General features: G+C 43.3%; 1 protein-coding gene across 8 annotated transcripts in view; it reads right to left on the bottom strand.

Annotated features, from left to right (window-relative positions):
• The window catches only part of NRCAM (neuronal cell adhesion molecule), a 286,665-nt gene that overhangs the window by 134,402 nt on the left and 139,262 nt on the right, over positions 1–13,001 (bottom strand). For 7 of the 8 annotated variants that reach the window (XM_047849512.1, XM_047849514.1, XM_047849517.1 and 4 more), the window contains exon 3: positions 11,279–11,349. The gene's annotated coding sequence lies outside the window, so the exon portion shown is untranslated. The remainder of the gene's footprint in view (positions 1–11,278; positions 11,350–13,001) is intronic. The other variant, XM_047849513.1, reaches the window with a different exon arrangement.

Raw genomic sequence — 13,001 nt, 5'->3', positions numbered from 1 at the left:
TAAAATGGAAATGTTTCGTGGAAATACCACCTCAGTCATTTGGCATGTGTCGAACTGAGCACCCTTTCCAATAGTGACCGTGGGACAAACAAAGCCACCACCAGGAACACAGCAAGAACAGAAAGAGAAACAAACAATGCAGCTCTTTCCCCTTACGCTGGGCTCAAATTTGTCTGCTTAGTAATAATGACATATTGTCTCATGTTATTGCTTCAAAAAAATGTTTCCAGTGACCCTTGGGAATGCTATGTACTGTTTTCCTTCAGCTTTGCCCTTGGCAATATTTTCTTTGTTCAGATCGCTCTCTGAGAAAGTCATTTCAGTCTGAATTGTGTACATTCTAGGTCTTTCGGTTAATAAGAGTTTTTGACCTTTTGGTTTCTACAGCCAGTTCTTCTCTTGGACATGATTGATGGCATTAATTCTTCTCGCACGTGGTCTGGGGGAAACCACTCCCCCTTCCTCAAACAAGCATCCTAATTCCGAGGACAACCTGGGATGACCGCCTTTCGCTGCTGCCCACCCAGGTCTCTGAGCTCCAGAGAGGAAGCTCACCTAAGGCAGAGATGTCTCCACGAAGATTGTGTTTGTGAACAACAGGGCAAAGGCTCAGTGAAATTTAAACAAGACAACGAAAGGCAATGACTCCTGGCATGTTTGCTTGTCATTCTCCGGGCCTCTCTCCTCATTCTGGGGTCTCTGTCCTCATGTGGCCACCCCAGCACTACTCACCTTCCTGCTTTCTTCATCTTTAATGGACTTTCACTAAAGTGTCCTAAAATACTGATGCCAGGTGAACTTTCTCAAAACAATGGTTGGGCAGACGTCACGTCTCATTCAAGAACGTGACAGGTTCATAAGTGAACAGAATTCAAACTCGGCGCAGTATATTCACAATCACCCGTTTCAGACTTAGCGTATTTACAACAGAACTCTATCTTCTCGAAAGCAGCCTTTCTGCCTTTTCCATTCTGCCTGAGAGCACCGCCATCCACCCCATCTCTCAAGCCAGAGGTCAGGTCTGGTTCTTTGTCATTTCTCGTTCCTAACTGGCATACAGGTCCATTCAATACACTATGAGGTGTCTTCTCCACTGGGATCCTGTGTCAGGCTCCCCCAGCTCATCACCTCTCGCCTCCTGTGCGTTTCCAGCTTCTAGTTTCACCCATCTGTGCTACATACAGTCACCAGGGTATCTGTTCTATACTCAGATCTGATCATGTGACTCCCTTACTCACGATCCTTACATAAGATCCCACGAGCTATCCCAAACTCCTGGTCCAGACAAGACTCTCCATCGTGCCTTCACAGTACCTCTGACGTCTTCACTTTGGGTCACACTAGTGCACTTGAAGTGAGTGCAGCAACCGCAAGGCTTCTAGTGGTATCTACTGTGCCTCTTCCCACAGCGGGGATGTCCTTCTCCACGTCTGCCTCAAGATGCCAGCTCATCTTCAGGGTTCTTGCTCAAGGATTTGCCTGCAAAGCTATCTCATTTGCCTCTGTATCAACATTACACCTTTATATGTATATACACACAGACATAAATATATACACATATATGTAATTTTTACTCTTTTGGGGCTAATTACACTACACTGCAATTCATGTATAGTTTGCTTGTGACCCTTTGATCATACCTGAAATACAGCAGCTCATGAAAGAATGAATGAAAGAATGAACAAACAAACGTTTATTCATTCATTAAAGAAAGAAGGAAGGAACAAACACCTCTCCAAAGTCACTTTCAGCCGCTCCTTTCTTAGGTCTATTTTCTGCTTTAAAGTGGTTTACCATGGGGTGCCTGGGTGGCTCAGTCGGTTAAGCGTCCAACTTCGGCTCAGGTCATGATCTCGTGGTTCGTGGGTTCGAGCCCTCTGTCCGGCTCTGTGCTGACAGCTCAGAGCCTGGAGCCTGCTTCGGATTCTGTGTGTGTGTGTCTCTCTCTCTAGGCCCCTCCCTGGTTTACACTCTGTCTCTCTCTCCCTCTCAAAAATAAATAAACATTAAAAACATTTTTTAATAGAAAATAAAAAAATAAAGTGGTTATTTTCCTTTTGCCATGTAAACACTACATGGCAATCTCTCCCTCCTCTGCTCAAGACTTGGCTGTTTCCCCCACTCAATTTAATTTTTCTGGACTAGTTTTAGAACCATTCTTCCTTCAATGATCAGTTCAAGTTCAAATCAGGCATGATTTGAATCTTTGTCAATCTCCATCTAGTGATTGGTCACCACTCCTTTGAATTCCCAGAGCGCTTTCAGTCTGTACATTGAACAGTCAATAATGTTACTCTGTGCTTTCTTTTTATGTGTATTCCTACCACATACATGAGCATGTGAACAGTCTATTTATATGTATATAACTAAAGGGTATGAGTCACTGAGGGCATGAGCCATATTTTATAATGCAGGCTGCATTATCAGAATTTCTCATGGTTCCCTACATAGAAAAAGCAACCAATAATGTTTATTAATGAAGATGGTCACCAGACCTACTATATGTAAGTCTCATAAGTAGTATTTTATTTGTATTAATGAAGCCTAAATAACTACAGAATAAACTTTGATTTATTCTCAATAAAGTGGTGAGATTCTAGGTTCAGATGTCGGCAATGGCCCCATAGGTCATTCAGTGTTACGGAACATTCTACTAGTGAAGAACTGTGTTTGACTCTCAGCTGAGGAGAAGGTGTTTTATAAAAGAAAGTCTTCTAGTTGCTCACCAAACAAAGATCTTTCCAGGCCCTTCCCATGTTCACTCCAGCATTTACTGGATCAAGGCAGCTATATTTCAGTAATACAAATAATTTAGACAAATCAGTCTATTATAACGCAGATATTTGAAATCTACTTTCTCACTGAACTTGTGTATTGTTCGACAGAAAAAAAAAATCCTAGTGTTCAAAGGTTTGTTTTCAGGAAAATGAAAATGCCTATTGATTTCCCATAAAGTGGCTCTGGGTAACCAGAGACCTAGAGAGAAAATCAAGGACAAAGTTTTCTTTAGGGATGATTTCTGGTTTTGGTCCATAACAGGTATTTCATGTCGTTTAACAAATGTTTACAGAGCATGAACTGAGTACCCAGGATGGTGCACGAGGCTGTCTAAGACATATTTATTTTTTTCCTTTCCTTCTATGGCACGAGCACTTTTAAGAGCCTTCAAAAATATGTACCAGATAATTTATTATTTTGCACAACAAATCAACTTGAAGACCTTTTTAAAAAAAAAAAACTATTAAACCATATCTGTAGTTGGATTCTCTAAAACAGGGAAATGGTACTCAACAAAGAAATATTTTACAGGACACCTGGAACTTAGATGCATTTTCCAGGTCCTTTGAATAATTTAATTACAGTAGTTTTGTCTAGTTACATTCATTAAATTCTTTCTCGGTGTTTTTGGTTTTTTGTTTTTGTTTTGCTTTATTTTTTTCTTTTCCCCCAGGAACAAAGCCATTTAAGAAACTACCTTAACTACGTGTTTTCTGTGCTTAGTGACAACAAAATAAATACAAACTTGCAGAAACCACTTCCCATGATCTCCTCCATGTGGATTGTTCTCTGTTTTCCATTCTCTCCTTTCATAACCTGTTCCTATGGCCTCTCCTTCACCAGGCTAACAGCTTCTGTCAGCAAAGCTTTTATTCAGTACAGTATCAAAAGCTTTGCAGAAAAACGGATTAATCATGTTCCCTGCTTCTCTTTGTTTACCCCTTCAATTCTTGTGGAACTGAAGCACACTAAGAAAATGCATGTCTAATCACAAATGGGAAGCCCCTCTTAGTTATTTTGGTGCATTTCTCTTTGAAACGTATCATATAATTAAAGGCCCTCTGAAAATCAAATTGATGAGTTTGCCCAAATATGCCTTCCACACCATTATAAGGATTTAAACACATATTCTGTGTCCCTCGAGTTTCAAACGAGAAGCTTATGTATACCAATGCCGAGGGAGTGATTTGGTATTTTACTTCTTTATTTTCAACAGATATTCCTTGTGAGACAGACATAACTAAGCATTTTTAAAACATAGTAGATTGGGGGTTAGATGTCATTAGGCAAATAACACAAGTCACGTATTCTATGAACCGCCAGGGTAGACCTTAGAATGGTCTTGTCATTACCAAGTCTAAATGGAATAAAGCATCTTCACTCAAGTCTCATTCCTGAAAATCTCAGAATGTCATCCTTCGCCATTAATTTCATGCCAATAATTAAATGGGATAAATACTGGTGACTTCACCACTTCTGTATATCATAGTTTCATATGGTAATTCTCTCATACACAAGGCCCCACGTGCTCAGGAGGAACTCGTTCACTTGGCTTTTCCAAAGTTGAAAGTAGCTTTTCTCAATAGTACTGATGGTTTCCTCTATTAAGATGACCCATAGAGGCGCCTGGGTAGCTCACTCTGTTAAGCATCTGATTTTGGCTCTGGTCATAATCCCATGGTTTGTGAGTTTGAGCCCCACACTGGGCTCTCCACTCCCAGTGCAGAGTCCACTTCAGGTCCTGTCTCATTCTCTCTCCGCCACTACCCTGTTCACGTGCGCTCTCTCTCTCTCTCTCTCTCTCTCTCTCTCTCTCTGTCTGTCAAAAGTAAATAAGCGTTAAAGAAAAATGCCTCCTAGCTGGAGCCCTCAAGCCACAGCGGGCAATACCACTGAACCATTTCTTCTACATTCAGACATTCTCGCATCATTTGAGAACATGGCTTTCTCATCATTTTTGCCGTCTTGCTGAGAATTGTAGGGTTGATCGGAAAAATTTTAAAGTAGCAATAGAATTATTACGTCTCAAATAAACAACTAAAAGATACTAATCAAATAAAAAATTTCACAGGCTCATCTGTTTCGAACCATTAGCCAGGCAGAACCCCAAAGAGATGAGCCCTTCTGGAAACGTCTACGGAAAAAATAAGTGGTTTGATGGAATCCATAATACGGCAAGGAAAGTCACAGCCCCGAAGGAAGCCGACTGGAAAGGGAATTACCCTCGCTGGGCTAATGGGAATCCCTGTCCCTGGGAAGAGCAGGTGTCCAGCCGAGATGCCAAGTTCACCAAGTGTCCATCTGCATATATCTTCCTGCATTTATTCAAGTGAAAACTGCCCTCTCTAAGTATTTTCAGCCTTTTCCCTTTACAAAAACGTTGAGAACGACAAAAATGAAAAAGCAGGGTGGGATGATCCACGCGGATGGCACCAAGCCCTTGTTCAGCCGGAAGGGCATTCCTTCTAGGAACTTCACAGTTTATATAGAGTCTCTGGCTAGACTGTAGGGCAGAACGCTTTTGTGAGAGGCCAGCATTTCCGGAAGAAGTCTGCTAGATCTGTGGCTGTATTCGCAACGGCACCGGTGTGAAACGTACACACGCAAGGCCCATGAGCACATGGCCCCATGCGAGTCACCCAGCCGCCGGCGAGGAGGCCCATCCCGCACACCTCAGGTGCAGTCTCGGCTTAGGACGTGCGGCAGGAACACATTAATCAGCACGTTCAAGGAATGCATTAATCAACGCCACCACGTCGGCTGGCCTGCCCTATTGTTTAACCGTGCATGCTAACGAACGCGAAGGCAGCAATATGAATGTGGATTTGCTCCGTGCCGCCAGAGACAAAACCCTTTTCACCACCATATCCTACTCGACTCTTTCAATAGCAATCATTCTCTCCTGTCTTCGTGCTAGTTTATGGACTTGCCGTCTGCAACAGTCAACCAGAAACAAAGACGCTTTACAGACCAGCTAAGTTAGACAAAAGCCGTAAGAAACGCCTTCTGCAGATATGAAAACTCGAAGCCTCGCAAGAGATTTTTTTTTCTCTGCCTCGCAAAACAGAGGCTGTCGTGAAAGGGCAAAATAAAACAAAACAAAGCCAAGCAAAGCAAAAAAAAAAAAAAAAATTAAAAATTAAAAAAAAAATAGCCTAAGCATCTATTTGTGTATGCAGTCAGATGTGACAGCAACATACTGCATCACCAGCAGGGGCCTGAGCCTGGCTTCCTGCTCCACACTGGGCTTCATTTTCCTCCTGGGTAGTTCCCTAGATAACCGTCCTGTCAGGATTCGACTCCCTCCAAAAGCAGCCAGGGATGAAATGTCCAGATGCTGGAAGGAAGGGTCTGATAAAAGCACCCGCAGTTTAGACACACATTTCTACCTTTGTGTGCGCAGCCTGTGGGCCCGAACACTCCAAGGCTTTCTGGTGTTATCCCTCTCGGTTGGTGGTAGTCCAGAATGTTCAGTAAACATTAATTTTGGTCATGAGGTTGCTGGACATAAAGATCATAATTCTGAACGAACGAGGGATGCCCTTTTTTTTTATTTAAAAAAATCTTTTTGCAATGTTTATTTTTGAGAGAGAGAAAGAGAGAGAGAGAGAGAGAGAGAGAGAGAGAGAGAGAGGCAGAGTATGAGCAGGGAAGGGGCAGGGAGAGAGAGGGAGACAAGCACAGAATGCAAAGCAGACTCCAGGCTCTGAATTGTCAGCACAGAGCCCGACACAGGGCTCAAACCCACGAACTGCGAGATCATGACCTGAGCCGAAGTCAGACACTCAGCCAACTGAGCCACCCGGGCACCCCGAGGAATACCATTTCTAATTATCATTTTGAACAGGCTTCCTCTCAGGGGCAGAGCTATTGCGGCAGAGCTTGTGTTTGCTGGGAACAAGGGTCACAGGGCAATGACCCCCGCCCTAGTGGGACGGTTCTAGGTTCTGGTCGTTTCAGTGAACGCCCAAGTTAAAGTCCCGTTGATCTGGCCTCACCTCACCACCTGCTCTAGCTCTACACATTTAAAACGAAGTGTTTTAAACATTTAAAACGAAGTGTTTTAAACATTTAAAACTAAGCCACAAGCGCACCAGGGAGAACAAATCTGACCCAGTAAGTATCTGCAAAGAGCTATTTGCAAAGGTCACCGCACCAACCCTCTGGTGTATAAGCACTAAGTCGCTACACATTTCCTGTATGGGAGTGACTCAGGCAATTTTCTCCTTCCAGATCCCAAGCAGATCTTTCTGTCCACCAGACCACAGAGAGAAGCAGAGGGGAAGAACACAGCACATTTGCAGGGTTCCCACTACTGACAACGGGCATGATTGTCACAGCCACACAAACACGATGTGACCTTTCTCACCTCTCTCCCACCCTTGTCTGATCGCCCCCTCCCTCCACCTCCCACGAGAGAATCCAGGCGTCCTTCCTCGGGTACCTTTCTGAGCCTTCAGAGGCGGCCATCAGACTGAGCAGCCGGGGTAGTGGGAGGGGGTCTAGGGTGGGTTTCCAGAGACAAAAGGTTGCATCCCCTGTGAATTACGAAGATCAGGATGCAAGGGGTAAAAGGAACGTAATCAATAAAGGCATCTCCATCACAGATGCCATAACAACTGGGAGATAAACATGGGGACATGTATTAGAATTCAGCCTCCCCACAGAAACTCTGCGGGTGAGATGTAATATGCTTTCCCCTGACCACAGGTCACAGGGAGTTACTCAGGCTCCGCATGATAATGGCAAGTGCGGAGAATGCCGGGATGGAGAAACGGAATGTTCTCTCTCTCAGCTTCCAGGAAGGTGGCACTTCGGTGCGGAGCCAACATTCCATGCCCAAGGTGGCCACGATCACAAGGCAGGGTCTGTCCCCTTGTGCTAAGGTCTCAAGAACTGAGGGCACCGCGCTGACACCTGGCCCTGGCCCTCAGCGTATGTCAGGGTGAAGAGGGAGGAAGGCAGCAAGGGCAAGAGAAGATCCTTCTGGTTTTCTAGCTGACCAAATTCCTGGTCATCTCTAGCCGGTGTCAAACCATAAAGAGGTGACTATCCTTTGCTTAGGCTGAGATCCCTGGCTTGGTTTTTGTCAGCCCTAGGCTTCCCCGGGAGCTTTTCATTCATGTGCTTCATTCACAGTTGCCTGGTGTCCACTAACAAGAGACAAAACTTCTGCGCTTTCCAGTGATGCTGGAGGACAAACCTTGATAGATCTCTTTGTTGTTGTTGTTGTTTTCCAGTGATTTATTTATTTATTTACTTACTTACTTACTTACTTATTTATTCAGAGTGCACAAGCTGGGACAGGTAGAGAGAGAGGGAGAGAGAGAGAGAATCCCAAGCAGGCTCCGTGCCATCACCACAGAACCCGATGCGGGGCTCGGACTCAGGAGCCGTGAGATCATGACCTGAGCCAAAATCAAGTGTCAGACGCGTAACCGACTGAGCCGCCCAGGCACCCTTTGATAGATCTCTTTATTGTTAAACAGTATTAAAAACAGTGATCCCCTTGTGCTTTGTGACAAAATATTGATGCACATTCACAAATAAACTTAATTATAAGATAAAGTCTTTTTACTGTGATCCGTTCTACTATTATCTACTCAGAATATCAATACCCTTCTCCTAATGTATATACATAATTTTGTAGAAGTTAGTACGGTGAGGCCAAAGGGAAGAACAGCTTTTGAAACATCAACCTAATCCAATCGTTAATCACTACCATAGCCTGTCAGATTTTCCTTTTTATACAGCTCGCCAAATGGGAACGTGCCTTAAAGTGGAACAGGGCACGATTCTTCTTCAGACTTATGATAGTTACAACCAGGACCACACTAACACAAATGCCAGCACGGAAAAGCAGTTCTACACAGTGATTTTGGGGGCATTTCCCCCTCTTTGCTCTGCTTCGCTTGTTAGAACTCCATCATTGGCTGTCCTGTGTTAAAATTTTTATTTATTTATTTATTTCTGAGAGAGAGAGAGAGAGAGAGAGAGAGAGAGGCAGAGCGTGAGCAGGGGAGGGGCAAAAAGATGGAGACACAGAATCCCAAGCAGGTTCCAGGCTCTGAGCTGTCCACACACAGCCTGACGCGGGTCTCGAACTCATGAACCGTTGAGATCATGACCTGAGCTGAAGCTGGACACGGAACGACTGAGCCACTCAGGCGCCCCAAGTTGTCCTGCATCTTAGCCCAAGGTTTTCAAACCAGGCAGAGGAAATGGAGAGTATTCTTTTCCTTGGCGAGAATTTACACATCAGTGTTAATGATGGAGGTGAACACGGTTTTTCTACATGACTGGATACCAATCAGTAAGGGTAGCACTTTCCGGAAAGAAGGATGTGGGTGTGGAAGTGTGGGTTCACAAACCACAGTGGTGGTCATTCACATCTCACGGATACCACGGCACAGCAGCGAACGTGGGAAAGAATACTGAACACTCAAGTAGCTACAAAAAACTTTCTTATTCCAATGTCAGAGGCTGAATTCTTGAATAGCCGGGGGACATTCTGAATACAAGAGTGCTTCAGAATTTGGGGAAGTTTCAGGGCGCCTTTGTTTCAGGGAGACGAGGGGAAGAAATGGGGAAGACACTCCGTATTTAGTTTCGACCGGATTAAATTCTTCACAAAGATAAAATGAGATCTTTCTGTGGCTCCTGACCACGAAAAGTTCACTTCAGTCATTTAACAGAAGACTGGCCAAAAAGATCAATGAGAAGGTACCCCTAAAGGTAGAATTCGACCTTGTCGCTTGTTCCTCTCGAAGACTTTAGGTGAAATAGCCCTCACACAATGAATGAAGAGAACACAGTGCATCCAGCCAGGAAAACTTCCCTAGAAACCACATGAGAGTGCCCTTGAAAGTCGGAGAACCCCCTTTAGGGAACTCTACCACGGCCCCCCTCAAGGGCACCACACACTCCTTTTCAGTGGTCCCTTCGCTTGCCTGGTCTTCATGTATTTTACCTTTTACTAGAAACCACCATTTACAAATAAGCTCCCGGTCTTGCTGTCTTTCTATCTCCCCTAGGTACGCACAGTTTATAACCTACAGAACTTGCCGTAATTTACCAGTGACACTAGCGATTTCTTGTAGGCTACTTTCCTTAACGACGTTACTAATGATTTCTAATTCCTAACAACTGTGATTTGGCATATCCAGACTTCCATGTCCCTGTCAGCATGGAAGGGTCTTACTTTTCCATTGTTTTACCTTGTAGGTGTTATTTTACAGACACTTGTTGGAGGACGTGTGTATAGGGGTATCAAAACTTTATACAGTAAGTCATTTTACATTAACGAAGGGAGGTTTCTATTCAAAGAGCCATTGATAGAAAACTAGGCTCTTTTGGTATTGGTCATAGGTGTCCAACTCAGCACTTTTGCTAGTCTTTACTAATTTTCACTTTTCAAGAACTCTTCAAGCCGAACAAAATATACACTACTTGATTTACAAAGCATCGTTCTTAGTTTCCAGGCTACTGATTTGGGGATTTCTGGCGGTGTTTTGAAACACCATAGTAATTAGTTATATGAAGTCAGTTTTAATACAACACAATGGAAGCAAATTCAACTGAGGCATGAGTCATTTCCTCTTCGACAGAAAACGGCATCTGAATGGATCAATTTAGGCATTTCTCAAGGACAAGAGACAACATGCTTGCAAGATTTTCCTACCTCAAAATCTTGCAGACAATCTTCTTTTCATAATTAAAGTCCGTGAGAGTCTCTTTATTTATTAAATGAAACCTATGAGGCAGAGGACTAAGTGTCTGAACAATCACGCTCTCATAAATTCCTTATGAGATGGAGTTCTCAGAACTATGTCCAGATCTCCAAGTAAGATACCCTTCATCAAATTCAATACTGTAATAGATGGCTTTTCAGAAGGCATCACAGGCCGGGAAGAGACAGTTCTAGAGCTGATAATTCCGACCAAAATGGGAAAGTGGTGGGCAGCGGGGGTGGCAAATGGATTTACAAAGCAGAAAGCACATATCAAAGTAATATTCAAAGTTTCCAAACAGACTTTTGTATTATATGGACTTCATTGTGAGACAACAAAAAATTCATGTGCGGATAAGTATATTCTCAGGAGAGTTTTCTGATACATGATTGAATCAAAAGGAAAACTCTTTTCTTGTAAATGATTCCTTAGCCCTTTAAATCTTTAATTCCTTCAGAAACATATTGCTTACTAGCAATGTGTTCACTCTGGTGTCTATTTGCTAAACTTTATGATGCATGATTTAGTAAAACAAAACTCTCATTACTATGGAAGGACACGAAGGGCTGGTTTTCTCCCCCGTATATTTCATCCATCCTCTTGGATAAGCAGTATGACTCATGTTTTCGCATCTATATTCCTACCTACCACCTTTCATCATACGCTTCGGATTGAAGAGTATTAATTATGGCAATATTACATAATCAGATCATTTTATGGTATAACTCCCTTTATACTAACTTAAACCTTTTCAGAAGACAAACCCCTACCTTTGAAGAAGGTCTTCCTGTCTGAAGTTGTTCTTTTAATTCTTTAAACCAAATGTCTTCTTAGGGTAGCTCTGTGGGTCGAAGAGTGGGGGAAATGTTAACAAGACAGTCATCGTCAATCACAGCAGATTGTCAATACATTAACTCCAACTGACTCCCTGATGGGAAACACAATTACCGGGGGAGCCCTGCAAGGAAAGACAAATTATGAATAGATTTGCCAAAACACATCTCTGCTGGTTTCAATCAAAAGTGACAGCAGAGAGGTGACTAAAAATAATTCTGGTGGCCATCCCCTTAACGCAACCCAGCCGAAAGCGACATGCTTGTTCCCTCTTTCCAGTTCAGAAAATGGAAAGTTTTGTTTTGTTTTGTTTTGTATGCATTTATACAGTGAGGCTAAAATACTTCCTTGCTGCGGGCTCCCTTATTATTGTTGCTATTCTTAAAATTTTTCCTTTAGGGGGTGGTGCCTGGGTGGCTCAGTCGATTAAGTGGCCAACCCTTGATCTCGGCTCAGGTCATGATCTCATGTTTCAGGAGTTCAAACCCTGCATTGGGCTCTGCACTGACAGTGTGGAGCCTGCTTGGGATTCTCTCTCTCTCTCTCTCTCTCTCTCTCTCTCTCTCTCTCCTTCTCTTTCTGTGACTCCCCCACTTTGGCTTTCTCTCTCTCTCTCAAAATAAACAAATAAACTTCAAAAAAAATTTTTTTTCACGTAGGAGTGTAGGAATTCTTTTGACTTTGTTTGGAAGGCCCCGCAAGTTCTCAATGAAGGTCATAAAGGGATGGTGGGGGCAGCCAAGGGGGAGGATCCCTATCGGGGCTGTGACAAAGACTCAGCTATGGATGGCTCCAGAGCTCGACCAGCTCCAAACTCCCCGTGCTCCTCAGCCTGAATGCTCCCTTTGCAGATACTCCAGCTGAGAACTAGCCAGAAAAGGACAGCACGGACAGGGAAGACAATCGCAGCTGAGTCCATTAGGGCTCATTTTCTTAGACAACCAATTCAGTGACACCCAGGGCTTTCTAAGGGAGGATGTGTGGCTTTTTGGACTTTGGATTTTTGGAAACAGAAGTCATACTATCAGACCTCTGAAAAAAACCTTTCAGAGGGGAGAAACAAGTGTCAATTCAGGAACTCCCGACTGCATTGAAATATGAAGGCAACTTGTGAAGTGCAAAGAGATTCCATTAATAAGATAAAAACATGTGCAATCATCTCAGACGTTCCTGTTTACGTGTGCGCCATACAACATTTTCTGTGTAAAATTGCAAAGACCTTTACCTCAATGACATGTAAAACCACTCTTCATAGATTTTCATTGGATCTGATGCAATGGCATTTTATTAGGACAAAAAAAAATGTTGTTGAGGGGCACCTGGGTGGCTCTGTCGGTTAAGCGTCTGACTTTGGTTCAGGTCATGATCTCACAGTTTGTGGGTTCGAGCCCTGCATCGGGCTCTGTGCTGACAGCTCAGAGCCTGGAGCCTGCTTCGGATTCTGTGTCTCCTTCTCTCTCTGCCCCTCCCCCACTTGCACTCCGCCTCTGTCTCTTCCTCTCTCTCTCTCTCTCTCAAAAATAAATAAACATTAAAAAAATTCTTTTTTAAATGTTGTTGAGGTAAATGATTCCTTCCTGGAATTAAAACCAATTTTAGGAAAGAAAAAAACAAAACAAAACAATTTTAGAGTAATCAAGGATTTCTTCACTTCTATTT

Source organism: Prionailurus viverrinus, chromosome A2, assembly GCF_022837055.1.
Source record: "Prionailurus viverrinus isolate Anna chromosome A2, UM_Priviv_1.0, whole genome shotgun sequence".
Lineage (NCBI taxonomy): Eukaryota > Metazoa > Chordata > Mammalia > Carnivora > Felidae > Prionailurus > Prionailurus viverrinus.
This window is presented reverse-complemented; position numbering and strand designations above follow the sequence as displayed.